The sequence below is a fragment of the Salvelinus fontinalis genome, chromosome 16 (assembly GCF_029448725.1).
Source record: "Salvelinus fontinalis isolate EN_2023a chromosome 16, ASM2944872v1, whole genome shotgun sequence".
Lineage (NCBI taxonomy): Eukaryota > Metazoa > Chordata > Actinopteri > Salmoniformes > Salmonidae > Salvelinus > Salvelinus fontinalis.
The window spans coordinates 50013993-50034671 of NC_074680.1; positions in this window are offsets into that span (position 1 = coordinate 50013993).

Genomic DNA, 20679 nt, shown 5'->3' on the forward strand with positions numbered 1-20679 from the left:
CTCCCTCTATATGTCTCTAACAGCTAGTCTACATCTCCCTCTATATGTCTCTATCAGTCAGCTAGTCTACATCTCCCTCTATATGTCTCTAACAGCTAGTCTACATCTCCCTCTATATGTCTCTAACAGTCAGCTAGTCTACATCTCCCTCTATATGTCTCTATCAGTCAGCTAGTCTACATCTCCCTCTATATGTCTCTAACAGTCAGCTAGTCTACATCTCCCTCTATATGTCTCTATCAGTCAGCTAGTCTACATCTCCCTCTATATGTCTCTAACAGCCAGCTAGTCTACATCTCCCTCTATATGTCTCTAACAGCTAGTCTACATCTCCCTCTATATGTCTCTAACAGCTAGTCTACATCTCCCTCTATATGTCTCTAACAGTCAGCTAGTCTACGTCTCCCTCTATATGTCTCTAACAGCTAGTCTACATCTCCCTCTATATGTCTCTAACAGCTAGTCTACATCTCCCTCTATATGTCTCTAACAGCTAGTCTACATCTCCCTCTATATGTCTCTAACAGCCAGCTAGTCTACATCTCCCTCTATATGTCTCTAACAGCTAGTCTACATCTCCCTCTATATGTCTCTAACAGCTAGTCTACATCTCCCTCTATATGTCTCTAACAGCTAGTCTACATCTCCCTCTATATGTATCTAACAGTCAGCTAGTCTACATCTCCCTCTATATGTCTCTAACAGTCAGCTAGTCTACATCTCCCTCTATATGTCTCTAACAGCTAGTCTACATCTCCCTCTATATGTCTCTAACAGCTAGTCTACATCTCCCTCTATATGTCTCTAACAGCTAGTCTACATCTCCCTCTATATGTCTCTAACAGCTAGTCTACATCTCCCTCTATATGTCTCTAACAGTCAGCTAGTCTACATCTCCCTCTATATGTCTCTAACAGCTAGTCTACATCTCCCTCTATATGTCTCTAACAGCTAGTCTACATCTCCCTCTATATGTCTCTAACAGCCAGCTAGTCTACATCTCCCTCTATATGTCTCTAACAGCTAGTCTACATCTCCCTCTATATGTCTCTAACAGTCAGCTAGTCTACATCTCCCTCTATAAGTCTCTAACAGCTAGTCTACATCTCCCTCTATATGTCTCTAACAGCTAGTCTACATCTCCCTCTATATGTCTCTAACAGCTAGTCTACATCTCCCTCTATATGTCTCTAACAGTCAGCTAGTCTACATCTCCCTCTATATGTCTCTAACAGCTAGTCTACATCTCCCTCTATATGTCTCTAACAGCTAGTCTACATCTCCCTCTATATGTCTCTAACAGCTAGTCTACATCTCCCTCTATATGTCTCTAACAGCTAGTCTACATCTCCCTCTATATGTCTCTAACAGCTAGTCTACATCTCCCTCTATATGTCTCTAACAGCTAGTCTACATCTCCCTCTATATGTCTCTAACAGCTAGTCTACATCTCCCTCTATATGTCTCTAACAGCTAGTCTACATCTCCCTCTATATGTCTCTAACAGCTAGTCTACATCTCCCTCTATATGTCTCTAACAGCTAGTCTACATCTCCCTCTATATGTCTCTAACAGTCAGCTAGTCTACATCTCCCTCTATATGTCTCTAACAGCTAGTCTACATCTCCCTCTATATGTCTCTAACAGCTAGTCTACATCTCCCTCTATATGTCTCTAACAGCTAGTCTACATCTCCCTCTATATGTCTCTAACAGTCAGCTAGTCTACATCTCCCTCTATATGTCTCTAACAGCTAGTCTACATCTCCCTCTATATGTCTCTAACAGCTAGTCTACATCTCCCTCTATATGTCTCTAACAGCCAGCTAGTCTACATCTCCCTCTATATGTCTCTAACAGCTAGTCTACATCTCCCTCTATATGTCTCTAACAGCTAGTCTACATCTCCCTCTATATGTCTCTAACAGTCAGCTAGTCTACATCTCCCTCTATAAGTCTCTAACAGCTAGTCTACATCTCCCTCTATATGTCTCTAACAGCTAGTCTACATCTCCCTCTATATGTCTCTAACAGCTAGTCTACATCTCCCTCTATATGTCTCTAACAGTCAGCTAGTCTACATCTCCCTCTATATGTCTCTAACAGTCAGCTAGTCTACATCTCCCTCTATATGTCTCTAACAGCTAGTCTACATCTCCCTCTATATGTCTCTAACAGCTAGTCTACATCTCCCTCTATATGTCTCTAACAGCTAGTCTACATCTCCCTCTATATGTCTCTAACAGCTAGTCTACATCTCCCTCTATATGTCTCTAACAGCCAGCTAGTCTACATCTCCCTCTATATGTCTCTAACAGCTAGTCTACATCTCCCTCTATATGTCTCTAACAGCTAGTCTACATCTCCCTCTATATGTCTCTAACAGCTAGTCTACATCTCCCTCTATATGTCTCTAACAGCTAGTCTACATCTCCCTCTATATGTCTCTAACAGTCAGCTAGTCTACATCTCCCTCTATATGTCTCTAACAGCTAGTCTACATCTCCCTCTATATGTCTCTAACAGCTAGTCTACATCTCCCTCTATATGTCTCTAACAGCTAGTCTACATCTCCCTCTATATGTCTCTAACAGCTAGTCTACATCTCCCTCTATATGTCTCTAACAGTCAGCTAGTCTACATCTCCCTCTATATGTCTCTAACAGCAGCTAGTCTACATCTCCCTCTATATGTCTCTAACAGTCAGCTAGTCTACATCTCCCTCTATATGTCTCTAACAGCTAGTCTACATCTCCCTCTATATGTCTCTAACAGCTAGTCTACATCTCCCTCTATATGTCTCTAACAGCTAGTCTACATCTCCCTCTATATGTCTCTAACAGCTAGTCTACATCTCCCTCTATATGTCTCTAACAGCCAGCTAGTCTACATCTCCCTCTATATGTCTCTAACAGCTAGTCTACATCTCCCTCTATATGTCTCTAACAGTCAGCTAGTCTACATCTCCCTCTATATGTCTCTAACAGCTAGTCTACATCTCCCTCTATATGTCTCTAACAGCTAGTCTACATCTCCCTCTATATGTCTCTAACAGCTAGTCTACATCTCCCTCTATATGTCTCTAACAGCTAGTCTACATCTCCCTCTATATGTCTCTAACAGCCAGCTAGTCTACATCTCCCTCTATATGTCTCTAACAGCTAGTCTACATCTCCCTCTATATGTCTCTAACAGCTAGTCTACATCTCCCTCTATATGTCTCTAACAGCTAGTCTACATCTCCCTCTATATGTCTCTAACAGCTAGTCTACATCTCCCTCTATATGTCTCTAACAGTCAGCTAGTCTACATCTCCCTCTATATGTCTCTAACAGCAGCTAGTCTACATCTCCCTCTATATGTCTCTAACAGCTAGTCTACATCTCCCTCTATATGTCTCTAACAGCTAGTCTACATCTCCCTCTATATGTCTCTAACAGCTAGTCTACATCTCCCTCTATATGTCTCTAACAGCTAGTCTACATCTCCCTCTATATGTCTCTAACAGCTAGTCTACATCTCCCTCTATATGTCTCTAACAGTCAGCTAGTCTACATCTCCCTCTATATGTCTCTAACAGCAGCTAGTCTACATCTCCCTCTATATGTCTCTAACAGTCAGCTAGTCTACATCTCCCTCTATATGTCTCTAACAGCTAGTCTACATCTCCCTCTATATGTCTCTAACAGCTAGTCTACATCTCCCTCTATATGTCTCTAACAGTCAGCTAGTCTACATCTCCCTCTATATGTCTCTAACAGCTAGTCTACATCTCCCTCTATATGTCTCTAACAGCTAGTCTACATCTCCCTCTATATGTCTCTAACAGCTAGTCTACATCTCCCTCTATATGTCTCTAACAGCTAGTCTACATCTCCCTCTATATGTCTCTAACAGTCAGCTAGTCTACATCTCCCTCTATATGTCTCTAACAGCTAGTCTACATCTCCCTCTATATGTCTCTAACAGCTAGTCTACATCTCCCTCTATATGTCTCTAACAGCTAGTCTACATCTCCCTCTATATGTCTCTAACAGCTAGTCTACATCTCCCTCTATATGTCTCTAACAGCTAGTCTACATCTCCCTCTATATGTCTCTAACAGCAGCTAGTCTACATCTCCCTCTATATGTCTCTAACAGTCAGCTAGTCTACATCTCCCTCTATATGTCTCTAACAGCTAGTCTACATCTCCCTCTATATGTCTCTATCAGTCAGCTAGTCTACATCTCCCTCTATATGTCTCTAACAGCTAGTCTACATCTCCCTCTATATGTCTCTATCAGTCAGCTAGTCTACATCTCCCTCTATATGTCTCTAACAGCTAGTCTACATCTCCCTCTATATGTCTCTAACAGCTAGTCTACATCTCCCTCTATATGTCTCTACAGTCAGCTAGTCTACATCTCCCTCTATATGTCTCTAACAGCTAGTCTACATCTCCCTCTATATGTCTCTAACAGTCAGCTAGTCTACATCTCCCTCTATATGTCTCTACAGCAGCTAGTCTACATCTCCCTCTATATGTCTCTAACAGTCAGCTAGTCTACATCTCCCTCTATATGTCTCTACAGTCAGCTAGTCTACATCTCCCTCTATATGTCTCTAACAGCAGCTAGTCTACATCTCCCTCTATATGTCTCTAACAGCTAGTCTACATCTCCCTCTATATGTCTCTAACAGCTAGTCTACATCTCCCTCTATATGTCTCTAACAGTCAGCTAGTCTACATCTCCCTCTATATGTCTCTAACAGCTAGTCTACATCTCCCTCTATATGTCTCTAACAGCTAGTCTACATCTCCCTCTATATGTCTCTAACAGCTAGTCTACATCTCCCTCTATATGTCTCTAACAGCAGCTAGTCTACATCTCCCTCTATATGTCTCTAACAGCTAGTCTACATCTCCCTCTATATGTCTCTAACAGCTAGTCTACATCTCCCTCTATATGTCTCTAACAGCTAGTCTACATCTCCCTCTATATGTCTCTAACAGTCAGCTAGTCTACATCTCCCTCTATATGTCTCTAACAGTCAGCTAGTCTACATCTCCCTCTATATGTCTCTAACAGCTAGTCTACATCTCCCTCTATATGTCTCTAACAGCTAGTCTACATCTCCCTCTATATGTCTCTAACAGCTAGTCTACATCTCCCTCTATATGTCTCTAACAGCTAGTCTACATCTCCCTCTATATGTCTCTAACAGTCAGCTAGTCTACATCTCCCTCTATATGTCTCTAACAGCTAGTCTACATCTCCCTCTATATGTCTCTAACAGCTAGTCTACATCTCCCTCTATATGTCTCTAACAGCAGCTAGTCTACATCTCCCTCTATATGTCTCTAACAGCTAGTCTACATCTCCCTCTATATGTCTCTAACAGTCAGCTAGTCTACATCTCCCTCTATATGTCTCTAACAGCTAGTCTACATCTCCCTCTATATGTCTCTAACAGCTAGTCTACATCTCCCTCTATATGTCTCTAACAGCTAGTCTACATCTCCCTCTATATGTCTCTAACAGTCAGCTAGTCTACATCTCCCTCTATATGTCTCTAACAGCTAGTCTACATCTCCCTCTATATGTCTCTAACAGCTAGTCTACATCTCCCTCTATATGTCTCTAACAGCTAGTCTACATCTCCCTCTATATGTCTCTAACAGCTAGTCTACATCTCCCTCTATATGTCTCTAACAGCTAGTCTACATCTCCCTCTATATGTCTCTAACAGCTAGTCTACATCTCCCTCTATATGTCTCTAACAGCTAGTCTACATCTCCCTCTATATGTCTCTAACAGCTAGTCTACATCTCCCTCTATATGTCTCTAACAGCTAGTCTACATCTCCCTCTATATGTCTCTAACAGCTAGTCTACATCTCCCTCTATATGTCTCTAACAGTCAGCTAGTCTACATCTCCCTCTATATGTCTCTAACAGCTAGTCTACATCTCCCTCTATATGTCTCTAACAGCTAGTCTACATCTCCCTCTATATGTCTCTAACAGCTAGTCTACATCTCCCTCTATATGTCTCTAACAGCTAGTCTACATCTCCCTCTATATGTCTCTAACAGCTAGTCTACATCTCCCTCTATATGTCTCTAACAGCTAGTCTACATCTCCCTCTATATGTCTCTAACAGCAGCTAGTCTACATCTCCCTCTATATGTCTCTAACAGCTAGTCTACATCTCCCTCTATATGTCTCTAACAGCTAGTCTACATCTCCCTCTATATGTCTCTAACAGTCAGCTAGTCTACATCTCCCTCTATATGTCTCTAACAGCTAGTCTACATCTCCCTCTATATGTCTCTAACAGCTAGTCTACATCTCCCTCTATATGTCTCTAACAGCTAGTCTACATCTCCCTCTATATGTCTCTAACAGTCAGCTAGTCTACATCTCCCTCTATATGTCTCTAACAGTCAGCTAGTCTACATCTCCCTCTATATGTCTCTAACAGCTAGTCTACATCTCCCTCTATATGTCTCTAACAGCTAGTCTACATCTCCCTCTATATGTCTCTAACAGCTAGTCTACATCTCCCTCTATATGTCTCTAACAGCTAGTCTACATCTCCCTCTATATGTCTCTAACAGCCAGCTAGTCTACATCTCCCTCTATATGTCTCTAACAGCTAGTCTACATCTCCCTCTATATGTCTCTAACAGCTAGTCTACATCTCCCTCTATATGTCTCTAACAGCTAGTCTACATCTCCCTCTATATGTCTCTAACAGCTAGTCTACATCTCCCTCTATATGTCTCTAACAGTCAGCTAGTCTACATCTCCCTCTATATGTCTCTAACAGCTAGTCTACATCTCCCTCTATATGTCTCTAACAGCTAGTCTACATCTCCCTCTATATGTCTCTAACAGCAGCTAGTCTACATCTCCCTCTATATGTCTCTAACAGCTAGTCTACATCTCCCTCTATATGTCTCTAACAGCTAGTCTACATCTCCCTCTATATGTCTCTAACAGACAGCTAGTCTACATCTCCCTCTATATGTCTCTAACAGTCAGCTAGTCTACATCTCCCTCTATATGTCTCTAACAGCTAGTCTACATCTCCCTCTATATGTCTCTAACAGCTAGTCTACATCTCCCTCTATATGTCTCTAACAGCTAGTCTACATCTCCCTCTATATGTCTCTAACAGCTAGTCTACATCTCCCTCTATATGTCTCTAACAGCTAGTCTACATCTCCCTCTATATGTCTCTAACAGCTAGTCTACATCTCCCTCTATATGTCTCTAACAGTCAGCTAGTCTACATCTCCCTCTATATGTCTCTAACAGCTAGTCTACATCTCCCTCTATATGTCTCTAACAGCTAGTCTACATCTCCCTCTATATGTCTCTAACAGCTAGTCTACATCTCCCTCTATATGTCTCTAACAGCTAGTCTACATCTCCCTCTATATGTCTCTAACAGTCAGCTAGTCTACATCTCCCTCTATATGTCTCTAACAGCAGCTAGTCTACATCTCCCTCTATATGTCTCTAACAGCTAGTCTACATCTCCCTCTATATGTCTCTAACAGCTAGTCTACATCTCCCTCTATATGTCTCTAACAGCTAGTCTACATCTCCCTCTATATGTCTCTAACAGCAGCTAGTCTACATCTCCCTCTATATGTCTCTAACAGCTAGTCTACATCTCCCTCTATATGTCTCTAACAGTCAGCTAGTCTACATCTCCCTCTATATGTCTCTAACAGCTAGTCTACATCTCCCTCTATATGTCTCTAACAGCTAGTCTACATCTCCCTCTATATGTCTCTAACAGCTAGTCTACATCTCCCTCTATATGTCTCTAACAGCTAGTCTACATCTCCCTCTATATGTCTCTAACAGCAGCTAGTCTACATCTCCCTCTATATGTCTCTAACAGCTAGTCTACATCTCCCTCTATATGTCTCTAACAGCTAGTCTACATCTCCCTCTATATGTCTCTAACAGCTAGTCTACATCTCCCTCTATATGTCTCTAACAGCTAGTCTACATCTCCCTCTATATGTCTCTAACAGTCAGCTAGTCTACATCTCCCTCTATATGTCTCTAACAGCAGCTAGTCTACATCTCCCTCTATATGTCTCTAACAGCTAGTCTACATCTCCCTCTATATGTCTCTAACAGCTAGTCTACATCTCCCTCTATATGTCTCTAACAGCTAGTCTACATCTCCCTCTATATGTCTCTAACAGCTAGTCTACATCTCCCTCTATATGTCTCTAACAGCTAGTCTACATCTCCCTCTATATGTCTCTAACAGTCAGCTAGTCTACATCTCCCTCTATATGTCTCTAACAGCAGCTAGTCTACATCTCCCTCTATATGTCTCTAACAGCAGCTAGTCTACATCTCCCTCTATATGTCTCTAACAGCTAGTCTACATCTCCCTCTATATGTCTCTAACAGCTAGTCTACATCTCCCTCTATATGTCTCTAACAGTCAGCTAGTCTACATCTCCCTCTATATGTCTCTAACAGCTAGTCTACATCTCCCTCTATATGTCTCTAACAGCTAGTCTACATCTCCCTCTATATGTCTCTAACAGCTAGTCTACATCTCCCTCTATATGTCTCTAACAGCTAGTCTACATCTCCCTCTATATGTCTCTAACAGTCAGCTAGTCTACATCTCCCTCTATATGTCTCTAACAGCTAGTCTACATCTCCCTCTATATGTCTCTAACAGCTAGTCTACATCTCCCTCTATATGTCTCTAACAGCTAGTCTACATCTCCCTCTATATGTCTCTAACAGCTAGTCTACATCTCCCTCTATATGTCTCTAACAGCTAGTCTACATCTCCCTCTATATGTCTCTAACAGCTAGTCTACATCTCCCTCTATATGTCTCTACAGTCAGCTAGTCTACATCTCCCTCTATATGTCTCTAACAGCTAGTCTACATCTCCCTCTATATGTCTCTACAGTCAGCTAGTCTACATCTCCCTCTATATGTCTCTAACAGCTAGTCTACATCTCCCTCTATATGTCTCTAACAGCTAGTCTACATCTCCCTCTATATGTCTCTACAGTCAGCTAGTCTACATCTCCCTCTATATGTCTCTAACAGCTAGTCTACATCTCCCTCTATATGTCTCTAACAGTCAGCTAGTCTACATCTCCCTCTATATGTCTCTACAGTCAGCTAGTCTACATCTCCCTCTATATGTCTCTAACAGTCAGCTAGTCTACATCTCCCTCTATATGTCTCTACAGTCAGCTAGTCTACATCTCCCTCTATATGTCTCTAACAGCAGCTAGTCTACATCTCCCTCTATATGTCTCTAACAGCTAGTCTACATCTCCCTCTATATGTCTCTAACAGCTAGTCTACATCTCCCTCTATATGTCTCTAACAGTCAGCTAGTCTACATCTCCCTCTATATGTCTCTAACAGCTAGTCTACATCTCCCTCTATATGTCTCTAACAGCTAGTCTACATCTCCCTCTATATGTCTCTAACAGCTAGTCTACATCTCCCTCTATATGTCTCTAACAGCAGCTAGTCTACATCTCCCTCTATATGTCTCTAACAGCTAGTCTACATCTCCCTCTATATGTCTCTAACAGCTAGTCTACATCTCCCTCTATATGTCTCTAACAGCTAGTCTACATCTCCCTCTATATGTCTCTAACAGTCAGCTAGTCTACATCTCCCTCTATATGTCTCTAACAGTCAGCTAGTCTACATCTCCCTCTATATGTCTCTAACAGCTAGTCTACATCTCCCTCTATATGTCTCTAACAGCTAGTCTACATCTCCCTCTATATGTCTCTAACAGCTAGTCTACATCTCCCTCTATATGTCTCTAACAGCTAGTCTACATCTCCCTCTATATGTCTCTAACAGTCAGCTAGTCTACATCTCCCTCTATATGTCTCTAACAGCTAGTCTACATCTCCCTCTATATGTCTCTAACAGCTAGTCTACATCTCCCTCTATATGTCTCTAACAGCAGCTAGTCTACATCTCCCTCTATATGTCTCTAACAGCTAGTCTACATCTCCCTCTATATGTCTCTAACAGTCAGCTAGTCTACATCTCCCTCTATATGTCTCTAACAGCTAGTCTACATCTCCCTCTATATGTCTCTAACAGCTAGTCTACATCTCCCTCTATATGTCTCTAACAGCTAGTCTACATCTCCCTCTATATGTCTCTAACAGTCAGCTAGTCTACATCTCCCTCTATATGTCTCTAACAGCTAGTCTACATCTCCCTCTATATGTCTCTAACAGCTAGTCTACATCTCCCTCTATATGTCTCTAACAGCTAGTCTACATCTCCCTCTATATGTCTCTAACAGCTAGTCTACATCTCCCTCTATATGTCTCTAACAGCTAGTCTACATCTCCCTCTATATGTCTCTAACAGCTAGTCTACATCTCCCTCTATATGTCTCTAACAGCTAGTCTACATCTCCCTCTATATGTCTCTAACAGCTAGTCTACATCTCCCTCTATATGTCTCTAACAGCTAGTCTACATCTCCCTCTATATGTCTCTAACAGCTAGTCTACATCTCCCTCTATATGTCTCTAACAGTCAGCTAGTCTACATCTCCCTCTATATGTCTCTAACAGCTAGTCTACATCTCCCTCTATATGTCTCTAACAGCTAGTCTACATCTCCCTCTATATGTCTCTAACAGCTAGTCTACATCTCCCTCTATATGTCTCTAACAGCAGCTAGTCTACATCTCCCTCTATATGTCTCTAACAGCTAGTCTACATCTCCCTCTATATGTCTCTAACAGCTAGTCTACATCTCCCTCTATATGTCTCTAACAGCCAGCTAGTCTACATCTCCCTCTATATGTCTCTAACAGCTAGTCTACATCTCCCTCTATATGTCTCTAACAGCTAGTCTACATCTCCCTCTATATGTCTCTAACAGTCAGCTAGTCTACATCTCCCTCTATAAGTCTCTAACAGCTAGTCTACATCTCCCTCTATATGTCTCTAACAGCTAGTCTACATCTCCCTCTATATGTCTCTAACAGCTAGTCTACATCTCCCTCTATATGTCTCTAACAGTCAGCTAGTCTACATCTCCCTCTATATGTCTCTAACAGTCAGCTAGTCTACATCTCCCTCTATATGTCTCTAACAGCTAGTCTACATCTCCCTCTATATGTCTCTAACAGCTAGTCTACATCTCCCTCTATATGTCTCTAACAGCTAGTCTACATCTCCCTCTATATGTCTCTAACAGCTAGTCTACATCTCCCTCTATATGTCTCTAACAGCAGCTAGTCTACATCTCCCTCTATATGTCTCTAACAGCTAGTCTACATCTCCCTCTATATGTCTCTAACAGCTAGTCTACATCTCCCTCTATATGTCTCTAACAGCTAGTCTACATCTCCCTCTATATGTCTCTAACAGCTAGTCTACATCTCCCTCTATATGTCTCTAACAGTCAGCTAGTCTACATCTCCCTCTATATGTCTCTAACAGCTAGTCTACATCTCCCTCTATATGTCTCTAACAGCTAGTCTACATCTCCCTCTATATGTCTCTAACAGCAGCTAGTCTACATCTCCCTCTATATGTCTCTAACAGCTAGTCTACATCTCCCTCTATATGTCTCTAACAGTCAGCTAGTCTACATCTCCCTCTATATGTCTCTAACAGCTAGTCTACATCTCCCTCTATATGTCTCTAACAGCAGCTAGTCTACATCTCCCTCTATATGTCTCTAACAGCTAGTCTACATCTCCCTCTATATGTCTCTAACAGCTAGTCTACATCTCCCTCTATATGTCTCTAACAGTCAGCTAGTCTACATCTCCCTCTATATGTCTCTAACAGCTAGTCTACATCTCCCTCTATATGTCTCTAACAGCTAGTCTACATCTCCCTCTATATGTCTCTAACAGCTAGTCTACATCTCCCTCTATATGTCTCTAACAGTCAGCTAGTCTACATCTCCCTCTATATGTCTCTAACAGTCAGCTAGTCTACATCTCCCTCTATATGTCTCTAACAGCTAGTCTACATCTCCCTCTATATGTCTCTAACAGCTAGTCTACATCTCCCTCTATATGTCTCTAACAGCTAGTCTACATCTCCCTCTATATGTCTCTAACAGCTAGTCTACATCTCCCTCTATATGTCTCTAACAGCAGCTAGTCTACATCTCCCTCTATATGTCTCTAACAGCTAGTCTACATCTCCCTCTATATGTCTCTAACAGCTAGTCTACATCTCCCTCTATATGTCTCTAACAGCTAGTCTACATCTCCCTCTATATGTCTCTAACAGCTAGTCTACATCTCCCTCTATATGTCTCTAACAGTCAGCTAGTCTACATCTCCCTCTATATGTCTCTAACAGCTAGTCTACATCTCCCTCTATATGTCTCTAACAGCTAGTCTACATCTCCCTCTATATGTCTCTAACAGCAGCTAGTCTACATCTCCCTCTATATGTCTCTAACAGCTAGTCTACATCTCCCTCTATATGTCTCTAACAGTCAGCTAGTCTACATCTCCCTCTATATGTCTCTAACAGCTAGTCTACATCTCCCTCTATATGTCTCTAACAGCTAGTCTACATCTCCCTCTATATGTCTCTAACAGCTAGTCTACATCTCCCTCTATATGTCTCTAACAGCAGCTAGTCTACATCTCCCTCTATATGTCTCTAACAGTCAGCTAGTCTACATCTCCCTCTATATGTCTCTAACAGCTAGTCTACATCTCCCTCTATATGTCTCTAACAGCTAGTCTACATCTCCCTCTATATGTCTCTAACAGCTAGTCTACATCTCCCTCTATATGTCTCTAACAGCTAGTCTACATCTCCCTCTATATGTCTCTAACAGCTAGTCTACATCTCCCTCTATATGTCTCTAACAGCTAGTCTACATCTCCCTCTATATGTCTCTAACAGTCAGCTAGTCTACATCTCCCTCTATATGTCTCTAACAGCTAGTCTACATCTCCCTCTATATGTCTCTAACAGCTAGTCTACATCTCCCTCTATATGTCTCTAACAGCTAGTCTACATCTCCCTCTATATGTCTCTAACAGCTAGTCTACATCTCCCTCTATATGTCTCTAACAGCAGCTAGTCTACATCTCCCTCTATATGTCTCTAACAGTCAGCTAGTCTACATCTCCCTCTATATGTCTCTAACAGCTAGTCTACATCTCCCTCTATATGTCTCTAACAGCTAGTCTACATCTCCCTCTATATGTCTCTAACAGTCAGCTAGTCTACATCTCCCTCTATATGTCTCTAACAGCTAGTCTACATCTCCCTCTATATGTCTCTAACAGCTAGTCTACATCTCCCTCTATATGTCTCTAACAGCAGCTAGTCTACATCTCCCTCTATATGTCTCTAACAGCTAGTCTACATCTCCCTCTATATGTCTCTAACAGCTAGTCTACATCTCCCTCTATATGTCTCTAACAGCAGCTAGTCTACATCTCCCTCTATATGTCTCTAACAGCTAGTCTACATCTCCCTCTATATGTCTCTAACAGCTAGTCTACATCTCCCTCTATATGTCTCTAACAGCTAGTCTACATCTCCCTCTATATGTCTCTAACAGTCAGCTAGTCTACATCTCCCTCTATATGTCTCTAACAGTCAGCTAGTCTACATCTCCCTCTATATGTCTCTAACAGCTAGTCTACATCTCCCTCTATATGTCTCTAACAGCTAGTCTACATCTCCCTCTATATGTCTCTAACAGCTAGTCTACATCTCCCTCTATATGTCTCTAACAGCTAGTCTACATCTCCCTCTATATGTCTCTAACAGCAGCTAGTCTACATCTCCCTCTATATGTCTCTAACAGCTAGTCTACATCTCCCTCTATATGTCTCTAACAGCTAGTCTACATCTCCCTCTATATGTCTCTAACAGCTAGTCTACATCTCCCTCTATATGTCTCTAACAGTCAGCTAGTCTACATCTCCCTCTATATGTCTCTAACAGCTAGTCTACATCTCCCTCTATATGTCTCTAACAGCTAGTCTACATCTCCCTCTATATGTCTCTAACAGCTAGTCTACATCTCCCTCTATATGTCTCTAACAGCTAGTCTACATCTCCCTCTATATGTCTCTAACAGTCAGCTAGTCTACATCTCCCTCTATATGTCTCTAACAGCTAGTCTACATCTCCCTCTATATGTCTCTAACAGCTAGTCTACATCTCCCTCTATATGTCTCTAACAGCTAGTCTACATCTCCCTCTATATGTCTCTAACAGCTAGTCTACATCTCCCTCTATATGTCTCTAACAGTCAGCTAGTCTACATCTCCCTCTATATGTCTCTAACAGCTAGTCTACATCTCCCTCTATATGTCTCTAACAGCTAGTCTACATCTCCCTCTATATGTCTCTAACAGCTAGTCTACATCTCCCTCTATATGTCTCTAACAGCTAGTCTACATCTCCCTCTATATGTCTCTAACAGCAGCTAGTCTACATCTCCCTCTATATGTCTCTAACAGCTAGTCTACATCTCCCTCTATATGTCTCTAACAGTCAGCTAGTCTACATCTCCCTCTATATGTCTCTAACAGCTAGTCTACATCTCCCTCTATATGTCTCTAACAGCTAGTCTACATCTCCCTCTATATGTCTCTAACAGCTAGTCTACATCTCCCTCTATATGTCTCTAACAGTCAGCTAGTCTACATCTCCCTCTATATGTCTCTAACAGCTAGTCTACATCTCCCTCTATATGTCTCTAACAGCTAGTCTACATCTCCCTCTATATGTCTCTAACAGCTAGTCTACATCTCCCTCTATATGTCTCTAACAGCTAGTCTACATCTCCCTCTATATGTCTCTAACAGTCAGCTAGTCTACATCTCCCTCTATATGTCTCTAACAGCTAGTCTACATCTCCCTCTATATGTCTCTAACAGCTAGTCTACATCTCCCTCTATATGTCTCTAACAGTCAGCTAGTCTACATCTCCCTCTATATGTCTCTAACAGCTAGTCTACATCTCCCTCTATATGTCTCTAACAGCTAGTCTACATCTCCCTCTATATGTCTCTAACAGTCAGCTAGTCTACATCTCCCTCTATATGTCTCTAACAGCTAGTCTACATCTCCCTCTATATGTCTCTAACAGCTAGTCTACATCTCCCTCTATATGTCTCTAACAGCAGCTAGTCTACATCTCCCTCTATATGTCTCTAACAGCTAGTCTACATCTCCCTCTATATGTCTCTAACAGCTAGTCTACATCTCCCTCTATATGTCTCTAACAGCTAGTCTACATCTCCCTCTATATGTCTCTAACAGCTAGTCTACATCTCCCTCTATATGTCTCTAACAGCTAGTCTACATCTCCCTCTATATGTCTCTAACAGTCAGCTAGTCTACATCTCCCTCTATATGTCTCTAACAGCTAGTCTACATCTCCCTCTATATGTCTCTAACAGCTAGTCTACATCTCCCTCTATATGTCTCTAACAGCTAGTCTACATCTCCCTCTATATGTCTCTAACAGCTAGTCTACATCTCCCTCTATATGTCTCTAACAGCAGCTAGTCTACATCTCCCTCTATATGTCTCTAACAGCTAGTCTACATCTCCCTCTATATGTCTCTAACAGTCAGCTAGTCTACATCTCCCTCTATATGTCTCTAACAGCTAGTCTACATCTCCCTCTATATGTCTCTAACAGCTAGTCTACATCTCCCTCTATATGTCTCTAACAGCTAGTCTACATCTCCCTCTATATGTCTCTAACAGTCAGCTAGTCTACATCTCCCTCTATATGTCTCTAACAGCTAGTCTACATCTCCCTCTATATGTCTCTAACAGCTAGTCTACATCTCCCTCTATATGTCTCTAACAGCTAGTCTACATCTCCCTCTATATGTCTCTAACAGCTAGTCTACATCTCCCTCTATATGTCTCTAACGCAGCTAGTCTACATCTCCCTCTATATGTCTCTAACAGCTAGTCTACATCTCCCTCTATATGTCTCTAACAGTCAGCTAGTCTACATCTCCCTCTATATGTCTCTAACAGCTAGTCTACATCTCCCTCTATATGTCTCTAACAGCTAGTCTACATCTCCCTCTATATGTCTCTAACAGCAGCTAGTCTACATCTCCCTCTATATGTCTCTAACAGCTAGTCTACATCTCCCTCTATATGTCTCTAACAGCTAGTCTACATCTCCCTCTATATGTCTCTAACAGTCAGCTAGTCTACATCTCCCTCTATATGTCTCTAACAGCTAGTCTACATCTCCCTCTATATGTCTCTAACAGCTAGTCTACATCTCCCTCTATATGTCTCTAACAGCTAGTCTACATCTCCCTCTATATGTCTCTAACAGCTAGTCTACATCTCCCTCTATATGTCTCTAACAGCTAGTCTACATCTCCCTCTATATGTCTCTAACAGCTAGTCTACATCTCCCTCTATATGTCTCTAACAGCTAGTCTACATCTCCCTCTATATGTCTCTAACAGTCAGCTAGTCTACATCTCCCTCTATATGTCTCTAACAGCTAGTCTACATCTCCCTCTATATGTCTCTAACAGCTAGTCTACATCTCCCTCTATATGTCTCTAACAGCTAGTCTACATCTCCCTCTATATGTCTCTAACGCAGCTAGTCTACATCTCCCTCTATATGTCTCTAACAGCTAGTCTACATCTCCCTCTATATGTCTCTAACAGTCAGCTAGTCTACATCTCCCTCTATATGTCTCTAACAGCTAGTCTACATCTCCCTCTATATGTCTCTAACAGCTAGTCTACATCTCCCTCTATATGTCTCTAACAGCTAGTCTACATCTCCCTCTATATGTCTCTACAGTCAGCTAGTCTACATCTCCCTCTATATGTCTCTAACAGCTAGTCTACATCTCCCTCTATATGTCTCTACAGCAGCTAGTCTACATCTCCCTCTATATGTCTCTAACAGCTAGTCTACATCTCCCTCTATATGTCTCTAACAGCTAGTCTACATCTCCCTCTATATGTCTCTAACAGCTAGTCTACATCTCCCTCTATATGTCTCTAACAGCTAGTCTACATCTCCCTCTATATGTCTCTAACAGTCAGCTAGTCTACATCTCCCTCTATATGTCTCTAACAGCTAGTCTACATCTCCCTCTATATGTCTCTAACAGCTAGTCTACATCTCCCTCTATATGTCTCTAACAGCTAGTCTACATCTCCCTCTATATGTCTCTAACAGCTAGTCTACATCTCCCTCTATATGTCTCTAACAGCTAGTCTACATCTCCCTCTATATGTCTCTAACAGCTAGTCTACATCTCCCTCTATATGTCTCTAACAGCTAGTCTACATCTCCCTCTATATGTCTCTAACAGTCAGCTAGTCTACATCTCCCTCTATATGTCTCTAACAGTCAGCTAGTCTACATCTCCCTCTATATGTCTCTAACAGCTAGTCTACATCTCCCTCTATATGTCTCTAACAGCTAGTCTACATCTCCCTCTATATGTCTCTAACAGCTAGTCTACATCTCCCTCTATATGTCTCTAACAGCTAGTCTACATCTCCCTCTATATGTCTCTAACAGCAGCTAGTCTACATCTCCCTCTATATGTCTCTAACAGCTAGTCTACATCTCCCTCTATATGTCTCTAACAGCTAGTCTACATCTCCCTCTATATGTCTCTAACAGCTAGTCTACATCTCCCTCTATATGTCTCTAACAGCTAGTCTACATCTCCCTCTATATGTCTCTAACAGTCAGCTAGTCTACATCTCCCTCTATATGTCTCTAACAGCTAGTCTACATCTCCCTCTATATGTCTCTAACAGCTAGTCTACATCTCCCTCTATATGTCTCTAACAGCAGCTAGTCTACATCTCCCTCTATATGTCTCTAACAGCTAGTCTACATCTCCCTCTATATGTCTCTAACAGTCAGCTAGTCTACATCTCCCTCTATATGTCTCTAACAGCTAGTCTACATCTCCCTCTATATGTCTCTAACAGCTAGTCTACATCTCCCTCTATATGTCTCTAACAGCTAGTCTACATCTCCCTCTATATGTCTCTAACAGTCAGCTAGTCTACATCTCCCTCTATATGTCTCTAACAGTCAGCTAGTCTACATCTCCCTCTATATGTCTCTAACAGCTAGTCTACATCTCCCTCTATATGTCTCTAACAGCTAGTCTACATCTCCCTCTATATGTCTCTAACAGCTAGTCTACATCTCCCTCTATATGTCTCTAACAGCTAGTCTACATCTCCCTCTATATGTCTCTAACAGCTAGTCTACATCTCCCTCTATATGTCTCTAACAGCTAGTCTACATCTCCCTCTATATGTCTCTAACAGTCAGCTAGTCTACATCTCCCTCTATATGTCTCTAACAGCTAGTCTACATCTCCCTCTATATGTCTCTAACAGCTAGTCTACATCTCCCTCTATATGTCTCTAACAGCTAGTCTACATCTCCCTCTATATGTCTCTAACAGCTAGTCTACATCTCCCTCTATATGTCTCTAACAGCAGCTAGTCTACATCTCCCTCTATATGTCTCTAACAGTCAGCTAGTCTACATCTCCCTCTATATGTCTCTAACAGCTAGTCTACATCTCCCTCTATATGTCTCTAACAGCTAGTCTACATCTCCCTCTATATGTCTCTAACAGTCAGCTAGTCTACATCTCCCTCTATATGTCTCTAACAGCTAGTCTACATCTCCCTCTATATGTCTCTAACAGCTAGTCTACATCTCCCTCTATATGTCTCTAACAGCAGCTAGTCTACATCTCCCTCTATATGTCTCTAACAGCTAGTCTACATCTCCCTCTATATGTCTCTAACAGCTAGTCTACATCTCCCTCTATATGTCTCTAACAGTCAGCTAGTCTACATCTCCCTCTATATGTCTCTAACAGCTAGTCTACATCTCCCTCTATATGTCTCTAACAGCTAGTCTACATCTCCCTCTATATGTCTCTAACAGCTAGTCTACATCTCCCTCTATATGTCTCTAACAGTCAGCTAGTCTACATCTCCCTCTATATGTCTCTAACAGTCAGCTAGTCTACATCTCCCTCTATATGTCTCTAACAGCTAGTCTACATCTCCCTCTATATGTCTCTAACAGCTAGTCTACATCTCCCTCTATATGTCTCTAACAGCTAGTCTACATCTCCCTCTATATGTCTCTAACAGCTAGTCTACATCTCCCTCTATATGTCTCTAACAGCAGCTAGTCTACATCTCCCTCTATATGTCTCTAACAGCTAGTCTACATCTCCCTCTATATGTCTCTAACAGCTAGTCTACATCTCCCTCTATATGTCTCTAACAGCTAGTCTACATCTCCCTCTATATGTCTCTAACAGTCAGCTAGTCTACATCTCCCTCTATATGTCTCTAACAGCTAGTCTACATCTCCCTCTATATGTCTCTAACAGCTAGTCTACATCTCCCTCTATATGTCTCTAACAGCTAGTCTACATCTCCCTCTATATGTCTCTAACAGCTAGTCTACATCTCCCTCTATATGTCTCTAACAGTCAGCTAGTCTACATCTCCCTCTATATGTCTCTAACAGCTAGTCTACATCTCCCTCTATATGTCTCTAACAGCTAGTCTACATCTCCCTCTATATGTCTCTAACAGCTAGTCTACATCTCCCTCTATATGTCTCTAACAGCTAGTCTACATCTCCCTCTATATGTCTCTAACAGTCAGCTAGTCTACATCTCCCTCTATATGTCTCTAACAGCTAGTCTACATCTCCCTCTATATGTCTCTAACAGCTAGTCTACATCTCCCTCTATATGTCTCTAACAGCTAGTCTACATCTCCCTCTATATGTCTCTAACAGCTAGTCTACATCTCCCTCTATATGTCTCTAACAGCAGCTAGTCTACATCTCCCTCTATATGTCTCTAACAGCTAGTCTACATCTCCCTCTATATGTCTCTAACAGTCAGCTAGTCTACATCTCCCTCTATATGTCTCTAACAGCTAGTCTACATCTCCCTCTATATGTCTCTAACAGCTAGTCTACATCTCCCTCTATATGTCTCTAACAGCTAGTCTACATCTCCCTCTATATGTCTCTATCAGTCAGCTAGTCTACATCTCCCTCTATATGTCTCTAACAGCTAGTCTACATCTCCCTCTATATGTCTCTAACAGCTAGTCTACATCTCCCTCTATATGTCTCTATCAGCTAGTCTACATCTCCCTCTATATGTCTCTAACAGCTAGTCTACATCTCCCTCTATATGTCTCTAACAGTCAGCTAGTCTACATCTCCCTCTATATGTCTCTAACAGCTAGTCTACATCTCCCTCTATATGTCTCTAACAGCTAGTCTACATCTCCCTCTATATGTCTCTAACAGTCAGCTAGTCTACATCTCCCTCTATATGTCTCTAACAGCTAGTCTACATCTCCCTCTATATGTCTCTAACAGCTAGTCTACATCTCCCTCTATATGTCTCTAACAGTCAGCTAGTCTACATCTCCCTCTATATGTCTCTAACAGCTAGTCTACATCTCCCTCTATATGTCTCTAACAGCTAGTCTACATCTCCCTCTATATGTCTCTAACAGTCAGCTAGTCTACATCTCCCTCTATATGTCTCTAACAGTCAGCTAGTCTACATCTCCCTCTATATGTCTCTAACAGCTAGTCTACATCTCCCTCTATATGTCT